General features: G+C 42.9%; 1 protein-coding gene across 11 annotated transcripts in view; it reads right to left on the bottom strand.

Moving 5' to 3' along the window:
• Positions 1-23,337, bottom strand: part of COA1 (cytochrome c oxidase assembly factor 1) — an 813,838-nt gene that overhangs the window by 732,792 nt on the left and 57,709 nt on the right. For 7 of the 11 annotated variants that reach the window (XM_069613311.1, XM_069613319.1, XM_069613315.1 and 4 more), the window contains one exon: positions 2,894-2,966. The gene's annotated coding sequence lies outside the window, so the exon portion shown is untranslated. Of the gene's footprint in view, positions 1-2,882; positions 2,967-23,337 lie in introns of all 11 variants that reach the window. The other 4 variants (XM_069613316.1, XM_069613310.1, XM_069613317.1 and 1 more) reach the window with 1 other exon arrangement.

Raw genomic sequence — 23,337 nt, forward strand, 5'->3', positions numbered from 1 at the left:
TATAATGTGATATACATTTCATACAAGAATGGATCGCCATATCTATCATTAAGGTCAGTGTGTATAGGCCCATATTACCAAATTACTGTGAATGCAAGCAGACGTCCATGGCCAAATGATAATGATGCGTTATTATATAGCACTTACGCTTAATACACATACAATATCACCTAACCTGTGTTGGTACTCATTTATCCACCTCAGAAGGATAAAAAGCTGAGTTAAGGTGTTTAAGAACAGACTAAATCAGTGACTCACCCCTGAAGTGTGCCTTAAATGAACCTTTAATTAGTCTAGCAATTATTGTATAGAATTCCAGGAAGACACATTATTTGGTGTTCCTATTCTTTCTTATTTCGGGTCACTGCTGAAAGTGTTAGACTTGTGGAACCCCTTTGTTTTTTTGTTTAAACAATTGTTTTTAAGAGGCCTGAACAAGAAAGCCCGCCACTCCAGAAGCAAAGAGCCACATGGTGCTGGCGAAAGCCCAGGACCGTGCATTAAAAAAAAACAATATTTTTTTTTCTTTTAAATTATTTTTTAGGGGTAGCAAGGGAGACCTCAGGGCGACCCCTACATGACGTTACTAAATGGAATCCCTGGTAGCCCACAGGCAGCACTGCACCATCACAAAAAGGAGCATAGCTGATGGTGTGCTACTTTTCAAATATACGTCACCAAATAATGTATCTGAAAATATTTGGCAAAAATGAAATTTGTGCTACATTGGTCGATGGGGTTATGACTAGCGAAACACTAGAATGCCATGTGACAACCATGGACGCATCCCTACCAACCATTGCTGAGGTCTTTGTGGCAGATTCTTCTTTGTTTCCTGCGTCCTGTGGCAATGCACGTGGCATGTATTGCACCGCCATGGAAAAGGATGCTGTGCATAGAGTCACGATTTTTGGGGGTAGGAGAGCTTTTCAAAATTGATTGTCATCTTGTCCCAGTATTATGTGGTAGACTGAGCACTGCCATTGAACATTTATAGGTGAATCTGAAAAACAAAATATGAATACTCTCTGGATGGCCTCGCTTGGCCCTCTTCCTGCTCCCACCTGTGAGGCCAAGAACCTCAGGGTCATCTTCGACTCCACACTCTCCTTCTCTCCTCACATCTCTGACGTATCTAAGAAGTCAAACTACCAACTGCACCTCTGCAGAGGTATTCTTCCTTTCCTCTACTTCCTGCAGAAGCTCACTGTCTCTAGAGGTCTGGTTCTCTCTAGGCTGGACTACTGCAACAGCCTCTTTCTAAATCTGCCTGCTTCTACTCTCCGCCCTCTGCAACTCATCCAGAACAGGACTACAAGACCTGTCCTCGGCCTCCAGCCCAGGGATCGTATCTCTCCAGCACTTAAAACTCTGCATTGGCTCCAAGTGGCTGCGAGGATTAAGTTCAAGACCCTCAGCATTGTCCACAAGGCCTTCTGGGGCCTGGGTCCTCAATACCTCAAACTCTCTCTTCGTAAATACCTTCCTACTCGAGCACTTGGCTTCTTCACCTCCAACTCCCTCAGGGTCAGTCGCTTCTCCAAGCAACGAGTTGGGGTAGATCTCTCTCTTCGGCTGGGGCCTCCCTCTGGAACAGCCTCCCTGAAACTTGAGGAGATCCATCTTCCGTTCTGGAAGCACCTCAAAACCTTCCTCTTTGATTCTGCCTCCTCTATTCCTCTCCCCTGCCGATTTCCTGTCTGATACTGCACTGGTTACCTGGCTACCCTCTGATTTCGGGCCCAGGTCCCTGCCCTCCCAGTTGCACACCTGCACTGCCTCCCAGCAACCCTTGCACTTGGGTCTGTATCTGTAACCCTACAGTCCCTTACCTGCACTTTTGGACGCCTGCTGCACTTAGCCTTGCACCTGCCACCTGCTGGCTGCACTTCTTGTTATTGTTTTGATCCCATGTACAGCACTGATCCCCTCCCCTCTCCCCTGCCACTTTTCCCCACCCAACCTCCTCTTTGTTTACCACTATGGCTTTGTGGGTACTTTGTGGGTACTTACGTTTAATGTTCGTTAAATTGTATATGTATAATACATGTTTTTTAAACACATTGGCTCTTCGAATTATATGAAATAGAGCTATAGTGCAGGACTGGTAAAGAACTGCACAACTTATGTATCAGGTTGCTTGACCTGCACAAAAGAGGGAGGGGGGGGAGCCACATACTCGCCCTTTATGCCTGCTTGATACGAATATCCCGTGTGCCGAGAAGGGCCTCCCACGAACCAAAAATTAGGGGTAGACCCAATGTGTATAAACGCCTTTCAGTCATCAAAAAGGGAAGGAAGCCAAAAATGAATATCAAAATTATTCACAGGACAAAGAAATTAGCATCTGCACCAGGGTTTTAAGAACAACATAATAAATGCATAATATGTTGAATATGCACGGCTCACCTTGGATAGCATATTTTGCATAATGTACCTCTTTAATGTCTCTGCGTAGTCTTCTGCACACTCACACAGCAGCCAAGTCCTAGCAATTTACAGGGTTTAAGCTATTGTTTTACTGTGGGCACCTCAGCACAAGCCCAAGGGGAGTGATTAGCTTAAAAGAGCATATCAGGTAAAATGAAGAGCTATGGTTTAACTGCAAGAAGAGCATTTCTGGGGCTGTGAAAATGTTGCAAAGTAGTGGAACTATAAACAGAAACTCCTAGTAGTGGAACTTTGTTCCATTAGTTCCATCTTAATTCGATTTCTGACTACTATTAATCCTCTATTCAAATCAGATCTCTCACTATAAACACTGGAAAAACACTGACATTAAAACTTTACCGCCATCAACATTTTACTGGAATATTTCTGATGGTTTCAAAAAGAGCATGTGAGTTTATATAAGCTTTAAGATCTGAAAACAGAAAACGGACCCCTGTTTTACCTCCAGTACCAAGGATCACCTTCCACACAGGTTCACTGTCGTACTCTGCGGACCGTGTTTGAACAGAGATGTTCTGAAAGTTGAAAAGAGGCAGCTTTGAGGCACTGACAATCACAGAGTATGTACACTTGCATCAAAACAATTATTAACTTGTGATATAATCCAATACAGCTGCGTGAACAAAAAGACTTTCAGAATAGAGAGATCTGAGCAGCACGTTAGCCTCCTGTATAGCAGTCGATACTTTCTGGTACTCCAGTTTGATCATATGGTGGTTCTAGCATGTGTGGTTCATACTTTCTATGTTTTCATTTATCCATGTGTGATCAGAGTGCTGGGTGCAGTCACGTGGAGCATCGAGCGGTCTTGATACCCTGGTGGATTTGTTGGACATGGTTTGCCCCAGCCTTTGACAGCAAGGCCTGAAGAGTGAGCGATCTCTAGCCTGTGCCATTTCATATATTAGGTTTTTGCAGGCTGTTCTTTGTTGTAACACAGTGAATGGCAGCATAATTCTACCTTTAGTATTGCAATGAATGTGTTGAACAGAGAGACTGCACCTAAATCATGGTATTTATTATGTGCTAGGTACAGCTAGTTTCATCATAAAACTATTGATTTTTTTTGTTACACTGTAATGTTAAACCCCAAGACTACTAACGGCCCATCCATGGGGCTGTCGCACACCAGTCTGAGACAGGCAGGTGTGTCATGCGCAGAGCCGGCCGGAGGCATGTGCAGCGTGTGCGGTGGCAGAGGGCCCCGCTCTCAGGCCCTCCCCCACCCAGCAGGTCACATTGTTTTAAAGAGGGGATGTGCTGCTTCCTTGGACGATTCGTGCTTTTTCCAAGCAGGGCCACAGTGTCACCTCCCAAGCCATTGCGATGCTCGTAAGACAAATTTTATTTGTATTTATTAATTTTATATAGCACTTTACACCAAAGCTCTTTACATTATAACAACAGAATACATAGACTAATAAACTAGAAGCATAATTATAATCATGAGACAAGCCATTGAAAACAGTGTGTAGAACAATTTAGCTAGGTCAATGAACAACTAAAGGAGCGAGGAGGAATAAGGGAGAGATGAGGGAGTCAGGGCAGGGAAAGGAGAAGAAGAGATTTCAAGGAAGCACGGAAGGAGGAGTAGGAGGTAATGGAGCGGATAGAGAGAGGTGGAGAGTTCCAATGGAGGGCGGCAAGGAGTTGAAAGGAACCGAAACGAGAAGAGGCACAAGTGGAGGGATGAACAGTAAGTAGGAAGAGATCAGCTGAACGGAGAGAGCAGGAGGAAGTATAAAAAGAAAGGAGAGAGGAGAGATGGGGGGAGCAAGGTCATGAAGAGATTTAAAAACGAGACAGAGGAAGTGAAATTTAAGTAGGGAGTGAAAGGGAAGCCAGCCAAGGTAAGACAGCGAAGAGGAAATGGAGTCATGAGGAACAAGAAGACAGAGGGTACGGATGGCAGAGTGGTAGAGGGATTTAAGGGGAGCAAGATGAGAGGCAGGGAGTCCAAAGAGGAGAGAAGAGCAATAGAAAAGGCGATAGAATATGAGGGAAGAGATTAAGAGTTTGGTAACGTGAAAGGTGAGAGAGGAACAGATTTTACGAATATTGAAGAGGTACTAGCGACAGGCGCGAGAGGTAAGAGAAATATGGTGAGTAAAGGAGAGGGAGGAGTCAAAGTGGAGGCCTAGGTTATGAGCGTGTGCAGAAATGGGAAGATTACAAGGGGGAAAAGTGAATGAAAGGAGGGGGGAGAGGGAGGAGGAATGTGTTAGAGGGAAAGAATAGGACTTCAGTCTTATCAGTGTTGAAGGAGAGAAAGTGGGAGGACATCCAGTTTTTTATGGAAGTAAGACAGGAAGAGTGATTAAGGTGGAGGTCAGGAGTGAAGGAAGAGAAGGAGAGGAAAAGCTGGGTGTCATCAGCGTAGAAATGGTGAGAAATACCGAAGGAAGAGATGATGATAGCAGGAGGCGAGGTGTAAAGTGAGAAAAAGAAAGGGCCTGAGAACCGAGCCTTGGGGAACACCGTAGTCCAATGGAAAGGTAGAGGAGGTGCAACCGCTCCAAGAAACAGCAAAAGAAGGATTGGAGAGGTAAGAGGTGAGCCAATTGAGAACAGAGCCTTTGAAACCAAAGGAAGAGAGAGTATTGAGGAGCAAGGGGTGATCAACAGTACCAAAGGCCGCAGAGAGGTCAAGGAGGACGAGGACAGAGGATTGCTTAGAGTAGCGAGCGGTGAGGAGGGAGTTGAGAACATATGTGAGAGCAGACTCAGTAGAGTTTTTGGGGCGGAATCCAGATTGAGTAGGGGGAAGAAGAGAGAGATTGGTTACAAAAGTTGAGAGTTGGGAATAGACTAGGCGTTCAAGAAGCTTAGAGAGGAATGGAAGAAGCGAGATTTGATGAAAGTTGGATACATGAAGGGGGTTGGCAGAGGGTTTCTTCAAGATGGGGATGATGGTAGCGTGCTTCCAGTGGCCCATCAACCACTGCAGGCCCCATAATAACTGCTAATCACTTTCTTTGCTCTAGCATAGTTTTTAAAGCAGCAGCGATTTACACGTCATGGCTCATTTAAGAGACCATTATTTTCAGCAGGAAGTTTCCATGTAAAGAAATGCAAAGGTGTTACCTAAATCAGGTATTTTCCCTCTTTTTTGATTACGGGGGATCAATTCTCAAACGGGAAAAATGTGTCAAAGCACATATACACAACATGAGAAAATGATTGCCCCTCTTTACGCCAATGGCAACTGGATTGGTGATACTTTTATGCAAAAGTCAAATTAACATAACCTCAATGAACCAAAACAATTAGATAGTGGGACCAAACATCAAGCCTAGAAGAGCCTGCTGTGAACAAACATGAGCACCACCATTATTCAACAACGGAACTAATGCTGCACGACTCCATAAATCTAATTGGTGAAAGAATTTATTTGGTTAGTAAAAAGGAGTTTTTGTTTAGTAAAAAACCTTACTTCCACAATCCAATCGGTGTCATGGATTTGTATTAGAGTTTAACAGCAAAGGTGACAGGCTTATTCGTCCAAATGTTATACAGACTGAAAGGAGTTTCCCTGCAAACACAAAGAGGGTTCTAGTTCACACAAATTAATTTATGCCGCACTTATATCAAATTGTGACTTCATTTAGTACAGATTATCTACACTTACGTGCATTGTCGTGGCAGCGGAACTCTCGGTTCCAACAGTAACAACTGTCATTAAAAAGTTCTGGTAATGCAGAACCCTGTATATTTCTCCAAATAACGTTGCGATCTAAAACGGGAAAAGGAGAAGGAACATCTATCAGCATGAGATTCAAACTAATATCTCCTAGTATTACCCGTGCAGTCCCACTGCAAGATCTTAATAAATAGAATTGGTTACCACACCCAGGTTGTATACCAGAGGCGTCCCTAAAAGAAAATTTACCTGCAGTACAGCGTACGTGTGTTTCTGCGTTCTGCTCCCGTATCAGCACAGCGGCTTCCAAGGAGGACTGCAACTTAATAGCTTTTTATCTGTGACTGCGTAAAAACGGCACACGGTTACATGATTGGCGTGTGTTTTCTACAGATTACCTGTGTCTCGACCCTTCTTAACAGCCAGTTACCTCAGAATTTTCTCCATAACCTATTAGCCCACCAGAGCCATGAGACCCATCCAAGTTATTACCAGAAATTCTAGACTATATACCCGCACCACCAAAAACACCACTCATACCCCCACCTACAGACTCACAGCCAAGGACCAAAAACACGACACACACCCCAGTCCTAGAATTCGCAAACCCTAAAATAACCACAAGGAAATCAACATCAAAGATAAACATCAGAAAACCCACCACCTACCACCCCAGCAAGCCTCTATCACTCCAACTAGGTGCTCCAGCCAACTACAGAATCATTAAGAGGCGCCCTACTCAATGTTAGATCATTAGGTGCCCACGCCATCGATATTCATGACCTCATTTTGGAACACAAATTAGACTTCCTAGCTCTAACTGAAACAAGGCTCCACTCAGCGTCAGGCCCACTAATCACACTAGCGCTACCACCCAATTATACATTGCTCAGATCAGATCGTCAGGAGACCATCAGAGGTGGAGTCGCCATCATAGCTAAATCCTCCCTCCAATTTAGAGAATGCATCACAGATAGCCTAGCAGGCTATGAACTTCTCACCCTCAAGCTTACCACCGACCCAAAAACCACATTCAATTTTCTATTAGTTTACAGAACACCCACTTCCACCAAACATCCAGACTTAGAACTACCTCTGCTCATCACTCCTATACTGAAACCGAATACTAAATTTATACTTTTAGGAGACATCAACTTAGGAATTAATAACCAAACTAACCTTAAGGCCTCAGCGTTCCACAATGCTTTCCTCAAAATGCAATTCAAACAAATGGTCCACCCTCCCACATACTCTAAAGGCAGGATCCTGGATTGGATCCTGACACTAAATTCCACAATACTTATAGAAGACATCTTAGAAATGACCTGGACTGATCACAGGCTCATCAGATTTAATATCATCATACGTAAAGACCCCACCCCACCTGCCACCATCACTCTACCCACATTATTGCGTGACTCAAGCAAATTAATGCAGGAAAACCTTACGCCACTACTGATTCATCAGCACGCAGCAACCAGCAGACTCTAATCCAGAGGCCATACCTGCATAAAGACAGCTATAGATGAAATAGCCCCACTCAAACCTAAACAACCCAAACCCAAAAGAAGTAAAACTCAGAAAAATGAAAAGATCACTAACATCTTTACAGAAAATACCCCACCAGTGATACCATAAATGAAGTTCAGCGTATCTCTAAATTATACAAGGATGAAGTATACACCCAAAAAGCAAATTCCTTAAACATGGCTATCACCAATGCCGCCTCAAACAGCAAAGAATTATTTGAAATCATTAAGGAACTGAAAACCCCCATTTCCCCTCCGATAATAACCAAAGTTAATAAAGCTTGGTGTGCCAACATTCAGGATGCTTTGGCCACCAAAATAACCACCCATCAAAATAAAATTAACTCACAAAAAGAAATACTAACTACCACCGTGAAGCCATCTGCCCTGCCCACAGCAGATACCAACTCAGACACTCCCAAATTCCACTTCACTACGGTCACCACAGAGCAAGCACTAAAAACGATAGCCTCATTAAAACCTTCAAATTGTAAAGGATATTAATTCACTGTCAAACTAGTCAAGGAGTGTGCACCCACCCTAGCAACTACCATTACCAATTTTGTTAATGCCTTCTTTAAGTCAACACCATCCCTCCTAATATCAAAGAAGCGTGGGTCACCCCTCTCCTTAAAAAACCCACACTAGACCCCACCATCCCCACCAATTACCGATCCATCACCACTGTCCCCTTCCTTCTCAAAAATCATAGACAAAATCGCATATTCTCAAGCACAATCCCACATTGAAAATAACCATTTGCCAAGAGAAAAACAGTCGGGCTTCCACCCAGGCCATAGCACTGAGACACCATTGCTAGACCTCAAAAATCAGATCAATGCTGTTAGAGAATCAGGTCAACTATGCATACTGCTGCTAGTTAACCTGTCCACGGCATTTGATTTAGTAGACCATCAAAAACTCTGTCAAACACTCGCAAGAAATTTCTGTTTTTCTAAGGATGACACTACCTGGATCAACTCATTCCTCTCGGCCCACACTTCCAGAGTAGCCATAGGTGATGTAGCAGCAGATCCCATCTCAGTCCCACTCGGAGTTCCCCAAGGCTCCTGCCTCTCCCCAACACTTTATAACGCATACACTAAATCACTCTTTGCAGCACTAGACGCAATGGGAGCAATTTATACAAATTTCGCCGACGATACACAAATATTCCCATATCAGGAAACCTTGAACAGGATACCATTGAGGTAAACAAAATATATTCCATCATCCAGAACTGGATGGCAGCAAACAGCCTTAGCTTAAATGGAGAAAAAACTGAGATCCTCATTGTAGGCTCTCCAACCCAACTTGCAAAGCTCTCCCCACAATACACGGAAATAAAAACCGATGGTACCCCTATTACCATCTCTAAGCAAGTAAAACCACTAGGTATCTATCTTCATTCCAGTCTCACCATGAGTAAACACATAAACGCCCTTGCTTCTTCCTCAGCTTACACGGCTAAACTTATCACTCTAAGTAGACCATTTCTTACACAACACAATTGTATTACCCTAGCCAGAGCCCTTATTATTATCTAAGATAAATGATTGTAACATACTGTTACTAGGCACCTCAAAACAAAACCTTAATAAAAATGCAACTAATCCTAAATAAAGCTTTGAGAGCATCACTAGGCATAAAGAAAAGAGATCACATATCACAACATAGAAGAGAAGCGCACTGGCTTCCCATTGAAGCAAGAATAATTCACAAAATTCTCACCCTAACCCATAAATGCATCACAGGCACTACTACATCCAGCTACCTCAACCAAAGCCTAAGCCAGAAAAACACCACCAGAACACTTGGATCTAATACCCACCTACATCTGTTCATCCCACAATTCAAGAACTCTAGATCAGGCAGATCCAGCTTCCTCATAGCAGCCCCTAGAATCTGGAACACACTCCCAGTCAACACCGCAAATGAACCCTCATTGAACAAATTCATGAAACTCCATAAAACCTGTTTTTTATGACAAATACCAACCATATGCCTGACCTTGGTCCATTCCAATAATTACTACTGCCAATGGACCCACTGCTCCCTACCTTTTTACTCGCCTTGTGTAATGATAGCTACTTTATCTGCCGGTAAACTTGCTATGTACACCTCAGTGACTGTCATAAGTGTAACGCAAAACCAGACTGTAAGCTCTATTGATGTAAATGTAATGACCAAGACTATGTATTCATTTGCAAACCGTACTGCTTTATTGATATAATTTAACAACCAAGACTAAGTATTCTGTAATCTACGCCGTCGTACCTCTGGGTTTGGGCGTAAAATAAATGCAATAAATAAAGGGAACGAAGTCCCGGGGCTTGAACAACATGTTTTGTCCATTACCTATGCACCGTTGCATTCAAAATAACTTTCCTTCTTTAGCTGTTTATAACGGCGATATATTCATTGAACTTATCAAACCTGTAGCTGGAAAAATGCTTACAATATACTTAGAAGGTGCTAAATAGTGCACGTGTCACCTCCTTTTCAGGTTGTTATGCAAAGGGGAAGGGGTAGGGGCGGCGCAGTTAGAGGGGGAGAAAAGGATGAAATCATTTATCTCACTACCTCAATGCATACCAATGGGTAACGTGAATTTTTGCACATAAACTAAAAAGTTCTGCACAGAACTGGAAAAAGTTTATTGGAAAAGGTTTATTGGAAAGAAGTTTGCCCACAGTAACAGCAAGCAGATTAACAAGCCAGTTAAAATGTTTTGTTAGAACAAAGTGTTCCACTCAATTGACACATTTAAGCCCTTTTTAACTGTGTCAAGAGTATAGATCCATCGTTGTTCGCAACGGGACAGCATCATTTCTCTGTTGCCCCCTCTGGCTGTTGATTGTATTCTTTGGATGACAAACCAAAAACGCTCAGTGTATTTATGTTTTTTAATCTCATAGTGAGCTACTAAAGGTTTTTTCTCCACCTTGTTTTTTTAAGAACGATCTATGCTTGCATATTCTTTGTTTTATGGGTCTTATAGTTTTTCCAATGTAAAGTAAATTACAAGGGCATTTCATTCCATAAATTACCCAATCTGTTGAGCAGTTTTAAAAATTTCACAATTGCCACATTTGACCATTCAGCTTTTTGTAAGCGAGCACACGGAACACTGTCCGCACTTAACGGGGGGGGGAAGTGCCGATAACGTGGTTTGTTTCTCCATTGGTTGTTTAGTTGAATATGTATGCACCAACATATCCCTGTAGTTTCTCTGCCGTTTAAAAGCAAATGTCGGGAGTTGCTGGGTTAAATTCATAAGTTTTTAACATGTGCCAATGTTTCTTGACTATTCTTCTCAGCCCCTTGCCGATAGGACTAAACGTGCTGACGCAAGTAATCTTGTCTTCTTTAATTTTTGCTTCAGGATAGAGTCATCTGTCTCTATTTGCATGTTGTTCAAGTTTATAAGCAGAATGAACCATTTTTCTTGGATAGCCTCGTGCTTGAAGCCTTTGTTTTAGCTCCTTTCCTTCTTTCACATAATCACTTAAGGTGGAACAATTACGCCCGATTCTTAAAAATTGGCCCACCAGAAAATGATCTCGAAGTCCCAAAGGATAAAAACTGTTGTATTTTAACAGCGTGTTTTTATCCGTCGGTTTTCAATACAAGGTGGTGGCTAACTGGCCTGATGGCGTTTTACAAATAAGTAGATCTAGAAAAGGAAGTTGTTTCAGATCATATGTCATGGTGAAATCAATACATATCAAAGAATTCTCTAGAGTGACCAAGTCACCTCTCCAAATCATGAAAACATTGTCTATACACCGAAACCATCTAATGATGTCATTTTTGTATGGGTTATTTAAATGGTATATAGAAGAGTCTTCAAACAAAATCCATAAACAGATTAGCTAAATCGGGGGCAAAAGTTGCCCCCATGCTTGTTCCATGTATCTGTTTGTAGAAAGTACCATCATACAAAAAGAAGTTCTCCGTTAACGCTATCCTTATGCATTCTAGAATAAACTTTGTCGGCACTTTTTCCAACGTGGTAGTATGTTTGTTCAAAAACATTTCCATGACTTTTAAACATTCACCTTGCAGAATGCTTGTATACAAAGCTGTGACTTTGAGGGTCACAAGTACGTCATCTTGTTCCACCACTAGTGGAGAACTTCTTTTTGTATGACAGTACCTTCTACAGATACATGGAACAAGCATGGGGGCAACTTTCCCCGATTTAGCTAATCTGTTTATAGATTTTTTTGAAGACTTGTCTATATACCATTTAAATAACCCATATAAAAATAACATCATTAGATGGTTTCGGTATATAGACAATGTTTTCATGATTTGGTGACGGTCACTCTAGAACATTTTTTGGAATGGTTAAATCCTCAACACATGTATCGATTTCACCATGACATATGATCTGAAACAACTTCCTTTTCTAGATTTACTTATTTGTAAAACGCCATCAGGCCAGTTAGCCACCACCTTGTATCGAAAACCGACGGATAAAAACACTGTTAAAATACAACAGTTTTCATCCTTTGGTACTTTGAGATAATTTACCGGTGGGCCAATTCTTAAGAATCAGGCGTAAGTGTTCCACCTTAATTGATTATGTAAAAGAAGGAAAGGAGCTAAAACAAAGGCTTCAAGCACGAGGCTATGCAAGAAAAATAGTTCACTCTGCTTATAAACGTGCACAACACACAAATAGAAGCATATGTCTCTATCCTGAAGCAAAAATTCAAGAAGACAAGATTACTTGCGTCAGCACGTTTAGTCCTATCAGCAACGTGCTGAGAAGAATAGTCAAGAAACATTAGCACATGTTAAAAATATCTGAATTTAACCCAGCGACCTCGAGATTTGCTTTTAAACGGCAGAGAAACTACAGGGATATGTTGGTGCATACATATCCAACTAAATAATACATGGAGAAACAAACCACATTATGGGCACTTCCCCCCCCAGGGCACTTAAAGTGCAGACAGTGTTCTGTGTGCTCACGTACAAAAATGTTACATCCATTGAGCTGAATGGTCAAATGTAGCAATTGCGAAATTTTTCAAACTGATCAACAGATTGGGTAATTTATGGAATTAAACGCCCTTGTAATTTACTTTACATTGGGAATAATAGTAGACCCATAAAACAAAGAATATGCGAGCATAGATCGTGCTAAAAAAACAAGGTGGCGAAAAAACCTTTAGTAGCTCACAATGAGATTAAAAAACAAATACACTGAGCTTTTTTGGTTTGTCATCCAAAGAATACAATCAACAGCTAGAGGGGGCAATAGAGAAATGATGCTGCCCTGTTGCGAACAGCGATGGATCTACACCCTTGACACAGTTAAACAGGGCTTAAATGTGTCCATTGAGTGGAACAGTTTGTTCTAACAAAACATTTTCACTGACTGGTTTGTCTGCCTGCTGTTACCTTGGGCAAACTTCTTTCAATAAACTTTTTCCAGTTTTGCACAGAACTTTTTATTTTATGTGCAAAAATTCACATTACCCGGTGGTATGCATTGAGGTAGCGAGGTAAATGATTTCATTCTTTTCTCCCCCTCTAACTGCACCGCCCCTACCCCTTCCCCTTTACATAACAACCTGAGAAGGAGGTGACGTGTGCACTATTTAGCACCTTGTAAGTGTATTGTAAGCCTTTTTCCAGCTACGGGTTTGATCAGTTCAATGAATATATTGCCCTTATAAACATCTAAAGAAGGAAAGTTATTTTGAATGCAACGGTACATAGGTAGTGGACAAAACATGTTGTTCAAGCCCCGGGACTTTGTTCCCTTTAAGAAGGGTCGAGACACAGGATATCCGTAGAAAACACACGGCCGATCATGTGACCGCGTGCTGTTTTTACGCAGTCACAGATAAAAAGCCATTATGTTGCAGTCCCCCCCAGATGCTGCGGTGCTGAGACGGGAGCGGAACGCAGAAACACACGTACGCTGTACTGCAGGTAAGTTTTCTTTTAGGGACACCTCTGGTACACAACCTGGGTGTGGTAACCAAATCTATTTGTTAAGATCTTGCAGTGGGACTGCACAGGTAATACTAGGAGATATTAGTTAGAATCTCGTCCTGATAGAGGTTCCTTTTCCTTTTCCCGTTTTAGATTGCGACGTTATTTGGAGAACTATACCGGGCTCTGCATTACCAGAACTTTTTAATGACAGTTGTTACTGTTGGAACCGAGAGTTCTGCTGCCACAACAATGCACGGAAGTGTAGATAATCTGTACTAAATTAAGTCACAATGTGATATTAGTGTGACATAAATTAATTTGTGTGAACTAGAACCCTCTTTGTGTTTGCAGGGAAACTCCTTTCGGTCTGTATTACATTTGGACGAATAAGCCTGTCATCTTTGCTGTTTAACTCTAATACAAATCCATGACACCGATTGGATTGTGGAAGTAAGGTTTTTTACTAAACAAAAACTCCTTTTTACTAACCAAATAAATTCTTTCACCAATTAGATTTATGCAGTCGTGCAGCGTTATTTCCGCTGTTTGAATAATGGAGGTGCTCATGTTTGTTCACAGGAGGCTCTTCTAGGCCGGGTACGACATGTGGTGAATGTCGAATGGTCACTGCACGTTTAGAATCAACCTTGTGCCAACCGTCCCAGTCAAGTTTGCAAGCTCAACCGCTGTGGCGTTAATGTAAGTGTTTAACCAATGTGTTTGTATTATAGACCGGTGATTTTAAACTTCGGTCCATTATTAGAAATTACTCTTTAGGATTTAGCACCTAGGATAAACTGTGTTTAATAGCAACCTTAAAAACTCATGCGCAATTACATTTTCTAAAAAATAAAAGAATATGCATCATTCTTGATTGAATCACAGGATACAATAAGGTTGTGCCAATAAATATGGTCACTAAAAGAAATATGTTCTCTCCAGTTATAGAGGAGTTGTCTTATGCTTCTAGCATATATATAATAAAAGATTGGTGTTTTCATGTGTAGTGCATGTGACAGAATATACTGAAGAGTCTGTTGTACATTAAAAATACATTAGATGTCATACAATCATGGACCATTCAATTTTGTAATTGGTTTTATTGTGTTTATGTGTTATTTATAGATCACTGTTTATGAACACCAAGTATTGGGGTATACAAGATTCAACTATTAAGACATTTTTTTCCTGAAGATGGCCCTTACATCTATATCGACAAGGACCGTAGGGATAGTGTCTAATGTAAAATGAGGCCGAAACATGTCGACTATCAGAAAAACCTACAATAATAAGAGTCTGGTTTTCTTGACACAAATTATTTGTTTATGGATTACAAGTGTTGTGATTCTCATCCCCACGACATGTGTTTTTCTTTGTTTATTTGTATTTTGTGGTTATTTGTGATAAGTTTTTTGGATTTGCAAACTATGACAACAAATGGAATTATCTTGTCTAGTTTGTCAATTGTTTTACATATTATGACATTTAATACATTATTTTTTAAATGTATTTGATGTTTGGTCCCACCATCTAATTGTTTTGGTTCATTGAGGTTGTTATGTTAATTTGACTTTTGCATGAAAGCATCACCAAGCCAGTTGCCATTGGCGTAAATAGGGGTAATCATTTTCTCATGTTGTGTATATGAAGAAATCCAAAGGGTCATTTTTATTCTAAAAGCACACACAAAGCACCAGTTGGCAGCCTAAATGTATTTATTTATTTATTTACAATTATATAGCGCGCAAGCAGCCCAGGGGCAATGAGGTGCTACACCCTACTCCAGGCCACTTAAAATATATCTCACAGAGCAGTTTTAAACTAACTACATTATTTTCAGATGTTCATATTAAACACACCAGAAATAGTTTATTTTTGGTAGTATGTAATATTTTCCTCACACCATATATAAAGCCTGTTTTTGTCAAACATTGACACACAAACAGGTATGAAACCTTTTAGTCTAGTCTTGAAAGTACATTTCCAAAACTCAAAAGCCTTGTTTTGTGTAGTTTTCTGCTTTTGCAGGTTACTAGTCTTCAGTATGTCTGATTCTTCGAATGTTGGTGTGCATGCTTGGAATATGGTGTGTTGGACTCTGGGGTGTTCCACAGAGTGACAGTTAGTCTTGGAGCTAGCTAGGTGCTGGATGCAAGTGGTTTCGCACTTGGTACTTAGTTATCTGTAAATGGCATAATAAAGTCAATCATACTCATGTGCCCAGGCGTAGTACTTCAGAACCAGGAAGGACCCTACAACATTTTGGCGACGAGGACTTGGAGCTGTGAGGGGGAGCAGCCTTGTGAGACCACTGTCCGCCAACGGACCATCGATCCAGCAGGCCAGCCGATGGGCCCGCTGTTTTCCACCAGCACTACTTTCCCATCTGTGTGCTGTGATTGATGCTGGTAGGAGCGGTGGGCCATAGACAACAGCCCAGGAAGGTGGCAGGAGGCGGAGAGCAGCCGTGGTCCAGGCCGGATTGTTGGCGGTAGGAGGCCAGCTAAGGGGGCTAGCAACAGCCCGTGACGGACCTTCTACATTCTGTGTCCATCACCGGAGAACCGTTGTGCATATTAGAGAGCTGTGGGGGTTGAGAAATAAGACCACCTGGCCAGGATCAAGTTCAGATCGGAGCGGGTTTGTCTGCACCCCGCAGCGTCTCGGAGGGCGATTACTGAGCGATAGAGCGGCAGGCCAGGCGGCCTTAGCACTGTATGCAGGAGCAGAGAGGCAGGTGGCCGCGGCAACGCACCAGGTGGTGGTGGGCCAGGACCACTCAGAAGCTTGTAGTGTTAGAGGACAGCTCTTCGCATGCGACGGCCCCATCTTTTGGTGGGATCTGCGGACCGGAGGTGCATGTGGTCTGTGCGCCAGCTGGTGGGCTAATAATGATGTCATCAGTGAACCTGAGGGGTGGTGACTGTCACGTTACACGCCAGGATTCGGATGGAGACGCAGGCAGCAGAAAAACAAGTCGTCGATGCTGCACTTTCCGCAGTGTTTCCAACAATGGGGTCAAATCAGCACGAGAGCAGACTACGGGCCCCGCCAAGTGTGGATATATGGGTGAGGCAGTGGTCGGTGCTATCAACAGGGCCTGTGTTCAAGGGAGATGCTGCAATGTCTGCAAATCCTTTTCGAGCAGTGGACATTTCTCTCCCAGTGGTGGTTACCTTTGTGTAACGTTTCTGGACTCTTTGGGAGCCTTCCAGTTGTGGCAGTCTGAACTGTGGATGATGTTTTAGGAAATGAACGCCAGAAGATAAGAGGAGTGAGGGTATGGATTTCATTAGGTGTTTGTTCATTGGAGACCTGTGTTTTTGGATTTGTAATGTTTGTTGTCTTTGTGTGTGTTGTTCTGTTATCTCCTGGGGTAAGGGAACGTTTGGACTTTCCTGGGGTGGAGGGTTTATGTCGGTATTTATCTGCTGTGTGTCTGGTATGGTTGGGATGTTTATGTTGTGACCTCACGTTAGTACTGGCTTTACCTCGCAACATTTTGCATTTCCCTTGGGATTTGCTTTCAAGTGGTCTTCCCACTCCTGGTTTTGGACATAAGGATATGGGGTTTTGGTTCTGTGTTTTCAGAGATCTGAAGGCTTTTGGACTCCAGGGTGCGGGGTCAGGACTAACAGACTTGAGGGTGTGCGGGGTCTGGTCAGATCCATACTTGGGGGTGCATTTTTGGTAGAATGTTGGCTGTTATGATGCTTTAACGTTTGTATTTTCAAGTACTGGACTTGTTGGACTTCTTCGCACACCTTTTGGACTCCTGGTCATGCAGGGGCTCGGAGGGGGTTTAAAGCTCTGGGGATATTCGAGCGTTGCAGCAGGGTCATACATTATTTTGTGTTTGTCCTGTGCAGGATGCAGTGTACATGCTGCAGATGTTGTGGGTGTAGTAGGGTGCTGCAAGGTCTAGTTACATTAAGGTACTGCAGTGTGCAGTATGGCGCTGCAGGGTCATCTGTGCCGCGAGGTGCTGCAGGAGTATGGGTGCAGTAAAGTGCTGCAGGGATTTTCAGCCAGAGGTTTGTTGTCATGTTTAGCGGCAATGTGGTGCTGGATCATGTGAGCAGTGAGGTGCTGTGAGAGTATGGGTGCATTGAGGCGCTGCAGGGTCATGTGAGAAGTGAGGTGCTGTGAGAGTATGGGTGCAGTTAGATTCTGCAGGGTTTTGGGATCACGCAGGGTTTTGGAGTCATGTGGAGTCAAGTTCTTTACCCTGTTTTGATTTTTGTTGCAGTTAAGGTGCGTTTGGTTTTCTGGAGGTTTTTTTCTGTCAGGAGGTTTGTGGTGCAGTTGTTCAGCTGTAGGTGCAGTGATGCGTTTTTCTTCTTGGTGGGTTGCAACAAGTTCTGGCGTAATTGTTCTTGGTGGGTGGCGACAAGGTTCTGGCGCATCAGTTTTGCAGGGTGTTTATTTGGGTACTTTTGTTTCCTGTGTGTTTGGAGTTTGCCTAGTTTGTTTGGTTGTGATTGGTTGCCTCATTCAGCAGTTGGGTGACTGACCATTTGTGTGGTTGTTGGTGTGTTGGTTATGGTTTTAGGTGATGGGTTATTGTGCTGTATATGTGGTTGGTGGATCACATTGCTTGTTGGTGTATGTGCAGGGTTACATCCTGTTCTCAGTTCAGGGTTTCCTATCGGGGGAGCTAATCCATTTTCCCCAACAGGGTGTGTTTTGCCAGTCTCAGTTACTGTGTATTTCTAAAAACATAACATCATAACATCATCCCCGAACTCCCCCCCCCCCCCGAATACCCCCGCCTCACCCCCGGGAGAGTAGGATCACATGTTGTTCTAATTTCAAGAAATTATGTACCAAAAATGTCTGAGATTTTGATATTGTGCGGGCACCATTGCTCCATATACTCCGACCTTAAATACTCCAACACCGCCCCCCCATTCCTTCGTAAAGGAATTCTTCTGGACCTGGAGGTGGTGTGTAATCTTTTCCATTGTCATTTGTAACCACACTTTTTGTAGCCAGGTAAACACCAAAGGCTGGTCCTGTTTTTTCCAGTTTTGGACGATTATGACCCATGCTGCAATAAGTAAGCCCATGAAGCTTCTCCATTGTGCTATATGGAGTCTTTTGGCCTGAGGGTCCTTAAGTCCACACAACCAAACCCTTTCCCCCATTTGTGCTGCATCTGGAAATATTTTTGTCATCTCCGTTTGGACTTCCCTCCAGAAACCCTTCACACCCTGACAATCCCACCAGATATGCCTCCATGTGCCCCTTTCCGTGCATCCTCTCCAGCAGTTATCCGACATTTCCGGATACATTGATTTGATCCGTTCTGGAGTGTAGTGCCACTGTGTGATGATTTTGAGCCGCATTTCCCTTGTTTGGACGGCCCGGGTAAGTTTCGGGATACCGTCCCACAAAGCCTCCCATTGATGCTAGGGGTTGTTTTGCATGGTGTTTCGTCTGACAGGGATTGGTTGTTTGCGTGTTTGCTCATGGATGAGCATTTTTGGTCCGTGCCTGGGTGAGGCAAACCTTGGACTTCAGGGTGGCAGTCTAAAGTAGGAGGAGTTTAGTTTTTCTCTGGGGGTCTCTGTGTGTTGGGTGTTTTTGTGCTCGGAGGAGAGCAGGTCTGTGCCTGGGGATGGTGGACCTAGGACCCTAGGGTGGCAGCCTGGGGTGGAAGGTGATTTGTGTTTTAGGGTGGTTGTCTTCCTGTCAGGTTTGGTGTGTCAGTTTTTCAGCTAGTCCTTTGATCATTTCGGTGAGCTCTGTTGACTGCCACTGTTGGTGTGTCGGAGGTGTGTCAGTAGGTTTTGGTTGGTGTTTTCGGTGTTGGTTATGAACGTAGGACTTACTGTCCACCTTCGGGTGTGTACGTCACTGTGGGGATGTGGAGTATGGCGATTTTGTTGGGTGCTTCAGGTTATTTTTCACTGCCCATGTTTAATTTCCTGGAGAGGTGTCCAGTTCCTTGTGGTTACAGTGTGCGTGGTTTCAGTTCAGTGGAAGTACTCATTCGGAGTCAGTCGTTCCTAGTGTATTGGTTAAAAGGGCGTACGGGGAGGAGGTATAGTATTCTGCTTTGTAGGTTACTAGTCTTCTGTAAGTCTGAGTGTTGGAATGTTGGTGTACATGCTTGGAATATGGAGTGTTGGACTCTGGGGTGTTCCACAGAGTGACCGTTATTCCTGGAGCTGGCTTGGTGCTGGATGCCAGTGGTTTCCCACTTTGTACTTACTTACCTGTACCTGGACAGTAAAGGCATTTATCATACTCGCATGTCCAGGCGTAGTACTTCAGAACTGGGAAGGACCCTACAACATTTTATCTTCTGCTGAACTGCATTCTGGTATGTGTAGTCTCCCATTCAGGACAAGAAGCATAATGCCACAATTTAACAATTTTTGCCTAACATGATTTCATAAGGTTTTATATGTTTGTCTGAATACCTTACTATGGTTTGTGTACTTTATAAGGCATTATAGATAAAAAATAGAGTTCTGTTCAAAGCCAAACATGGGGCTAAGGGCAAACGATGAACAGGCAAGCAAGTGATTTATATATGCCCAGAGGCTGCAATCCTGGAGATGTTATTTTTCCTCATTGTGGCCAAGTGGCGTTTTGTAGGGTATTAGTAGATAATACATGTGGGTGGGCACACTTATTTCTGAAGGTGGCCGCTACCCCACTTGGGTATTTTGGAGTCTGGCAAACAAGACCACATGAAACTGTCATTAAAACACGTCTCTTAATGGGATTTTGTTTTCCTGGAAATATTTCACTATAGATGGTTGAGATTAAAAGGTGGGCCAGCGTAGTTGTGGGAAAATCTCCCCTCTCAGGTCATTTTCTGGTGTTGATTAATGTTTTTCAAACGCCATTGCTCTTTTGTCTGGTGCACTTTCTTCTAAGGGGAAAGGTTAATTGAATCAAACGTGCGTATGTGGCCAGACGTTCCCACATCTAGTAATGCGAGGGAGCCGTATCCATCCCATAGTCAAAGCACCATGTTTTACAGCGCATTTTGCAGCAGCAAGGGGAGAAAAAAAAGTCATACGATTTACAGGAAGATGTAAACATAACATCTCAGCAACAGTCACCTAACCTGATCAGTTGCCGTTGCATCAAAGACTCATTCTGTGAAATTATTTTCTGTAATATCACGGGTCACCATTTATGCAAATAACTGGGCCCTGTACATCTTATGACATCCAGGGCCCTGCAAATCCTATGGCCGGCCCTTGTCATGCGTGCAGGTTCTGTAACAAACATCAATATTCACTTAGCATTTCACTTCATGCCCACACAGCAGAAATATTCAAGTACTATTAGAAAGCATGAACAGAGAAGTACCCAGTGAGTATATGCATTCTACTGCCCAAGGCTGATGTGCCAGAAACACTGCCAAGATTAATCTATATATTTCCATCTAGATTTTGGGGCAGTGCATGCCCCAGAACGCCGGGTTTAACGTTATTAGAACCACCTAACATTGTTCGGGGATGCAAATAGTCTTTTTTTTTTAAATGGGAAATCAGCTTTACAGGACACGACTGTAAAAATGACAAACAAAATGGCTGGCGCAATATATACTAAAGGGAGCACGTCTGTGTACTATTTCCGTTGAACATGCCAAGAGCAGGTGGGATGGCGAGCACACAGATGCAGGGATAGCTAGACGGGTAAGTGGGGAAGCTGAGGCAGGTATGTGCAGGCGTCAGGGGGATACATGATGGGATTGGGGAACTCGCCGAGTAAAACAAATGGATGGCAAGCCGAGGAGGCTCAGGTGGCCAAGGATGGAAAGTGGGAGTAGTTCCTGGTCACCTGCTTGGCTGGCTGGCACCACTCCTGCCGTTGCCAATTGCTCGTGATCTTTTCATATGTTATGGTTGCACATTTTCTAAGGAAGATGTGGCATTGTGGTATCAGCACATCAATGAACCAATGCCGTGGAGGGATTTTAGTCAATGGCTTTTCTAAGCACGGCTGACATTTGCTTATTGATGGAAACCAGCTACGAGATATTTTTCCTATTCACGAAACGTTTTGGGATTATTATATTATGGTGCCCACATTCTAAGGAAGCCATACCTGAAAACGTTATCACAAACTCTAAAGCAAAAAGATACAGTAGTGCCCACTTCGAAAGACATTTAGAAGGTGTCTTGTTAAAAGCTTATCCATTTTTAGTGGAGCAATCTTAAAGGTTAAATAGCACTTCTCGTGTATTATTGGTAAAGAGCGCCATGAACTGTCCAACTACATGAACAACATTTTGAATTCCTTATCTGGGCACATACACTACTACTGCTAGGGTTGCTCAGCTTAACTTCTCTTTAATGAATAGTGAAATGTATGGTAAAACAGATTTCAGCTCAGGAAATGAGTTTGGAGGTTCTACTGTGGTGCGTGAAACATTAGGGAAAACGCATCACTTTTGGCTTTGAAAAACGGAGGCTAAGGAAATACATTTATAATCTCCTCATGCTATCTCTGTATCACTAGAGCAAATATGTTGATGGTCACGGCCCTGCATACATGTGCTGCATTGTACAGTATGTATCTTCACCACAAGAAAACAAAAAGCCATACATATTTGTCACTACATTGTAGTGACATTGCTCGAGATTGCTTCAGCTCATACAATTCTATGTCAAGACCGGAGGCTCGGATTATGCTTCTCTTTCAATTTACTACTCAGGCAGCAATGACAAACCAATAATATAAATGGTAACAAAGATCAAAAAAGTACGACATCCATTGGAGATAGTGTCTTTGGTAGTCCTAATATTATTGGTCGCTTAACTGACCGTAGTGAAGGGGGAGAAAGGGGGTGAGAAGTGTGTAGGAATAAAAACTCTTGCTTTGGATCATATAAATATTCTGAGAGTGAAGGAACGCTCGATATCTAAAGATCACAGTGATCTCCGAGACACGATCGCGACCCGTGATTACTGAAAACAGAGTCATTGCAGCTCTCATCTCTTGACAGCACAGTCACAGGTAAAACCTGATATATATATATATATATATATATATATATATATGATACATTGCTCACCGTAATCGTATTTCTGATGCTTGTATCTGCTTAGATTCACATGCTGTGCATAGGCTGACATCTAGTGTAAGCTTCAGAGTATTACAGTTGTTTTCGAAACTCGAAAAGGGACGTCGACAGGGCGTGCCAGTAATACTATCCCTAGACTGACGTCCACTGTACCCATGATCCCTCACGCGTCGAGGTCCCTCATATTGTTATTTTTCTGACATGAGGTAGCATGAGGTGTAGCGCGAGTATAGTTGTATCCAAGCAGATACATATCAGACAAGCTCATAAGCATCCATGAGCCTTCTCTCCGAGGGGAGGAAAGGTGGGTCGCATGTGAATCTAAGCAGATACAAGCAACAGAAATACAATTATTTTGAGTAATGTATCCCTTCTGAGGCTTGTGGAACCTGCTTAGATCACATGCCGTGCATAGATTAGTGAGCAGTGGAAGAAGGAGGAGGAGGAGGAGGAGTTGGGATGTGCGAAGGTTTATGAGTGAATAAATGTCTTAGAACCGCTTGTCCCACTTGTGTATCTGTCTTGGATTGAGTGCCAATGCAATAGTGCTGAGTGAAAGTATGTATTGCGATCCATGTAGCTGCTTTGCAAATACTGTCTATGGGGACATTTGCAATGGAAGCCAGAGTGGCTCCAGTGCCTCTTGTGGAGTGGACCCTTGGCATAAAAGGCAGTGTTTTATTAGATAGGGAATAGCACAGGTGGAT

The sequence above is a fragment of the Ambystoma mexicanum genome, chromosome 5p (genome assembly GCF_040938575.1).
Source record: "Ambystoma mexicanum isolate Mex_15411 chromosome 5p, UKY_AmexF1_1, whole genome shotgun sequence".
NCBI lineage: Eukaryota > Metazoa > Chordata > Amphibia > Caudata > Ambystomatidae > Ambystoma > Ambystoma mexicanum.